Here is a 1,247-nt window from a genome sequence, read left to right as displayed (position 1 = left end):
GACCCTGCTACATTGCTGGTGGGTTTGCAAAATGGTCCAACCACTCTTAAATAAAGCAGAGTATGGCACTTTCTCAGAAAGTTGGAGATAGAAATACTGTATGATCCAGCAACTCATCTACTTGGTATTTATCCACAAGAAGTATGAGCCATAACACAAGTATATATATGTATATCAACGTTCATAGTAGCACTATTTACAATAGCAAAAAGATGGAGATAGCCTAAGTGCTATGGATGAAATGCACAATGGAATATTATGCTGCCTTGAAGAAAAACAAGGAAGCTGCAAGCTACCGCATAACATGGATGTACCTTGAGGACACTATGCTGTGTGAAATTAGTCAGTCACAAATGGACAAATACTGCATAATACCATTATTGTAAAAGCTTAAGAAAAGATACTCATATAAAATGGGAAAACAAAACAAAAAAACCTCTTTGTTGGTTACTGGTGGGAGTATGGTGGGGAGTTGGGAGGTAGAAGGAGGGGAAAATAAAGTACGGGGTAGGGAACAGACACATCATAGTTCAGGTGATGGGGAGGACAATACACAAGAAGTGGGAGGTGGAAGAACAAGGAAGATAGGGGAACCCTGAGGCAGGTTTGCACGGTCTAAATGGCACGGAGGTAAATAGTAATGTATGCTCAACCTTGGAACAACAGGCTCTGTGATACCAGGATGGAGGCATAGTCTGAAGAGGGGAAATAATGTTAGGATGCTTGACTGACTTATGAATATTGGTTTCCCTTGCCTACTATTGTAAAATAGACATTTGAGTGGATAGAAACGAATGTCAGGAAACATGATTACAGAAAGCTTGTAAGCCCATCTTCAGCCTATAACTGATTGGAATACCTAAAAGAGGTTCTAGAACTTGCCCAGTGAAATAGGCTGCTTGGAGCCTTTGCAGTGTATAGGATCTTAGGTGGAATTCTTAGACCCATCCAGAACCTTCTGAGGTGGAACATTCCCACTAGAAAGGACAAGCAGATCAGCCTGAAACAGCTGGAGTAATACAAGATACATCTTCAAAGAAAGATCAGCAGGAAAAACCCAAAACTAAAATGGCAGTATGATTGACTACTACAAGAACAAGTAAGTTGTTTGCTGGGGAGCCATCAAGGCAAGCAATCAAGTTCCTTCAGGACAAACACCCCTCCTAGACTGAAACTCAAAGGTTCACATGAGCAGGCATGTAAGCTTGTTGGCAAACATGTTGGTCTATAGGTGAGTGGAAGAGGGG

This window comes from Chrysochloris asiatica, unplaced genomic scaffold (assembly GCF_000296735.1).
Source record: "Chrysochloris asiatica unplaced genomic scaffold, ChrAsi1.0 scaffold00364, whole genome shotgun sequence".
In the NCBI taxonomy this organism is placed as follows: domain Eukaryota; kingdom Metazoa; phylum Chordata; class Mammalia; order Afrosoricida; family Chrysochloridae; genus Chrysochloris; species Chrysochloris asiatica.
This window is presented reverse-complemented; position numbering follows the sequence as displayed.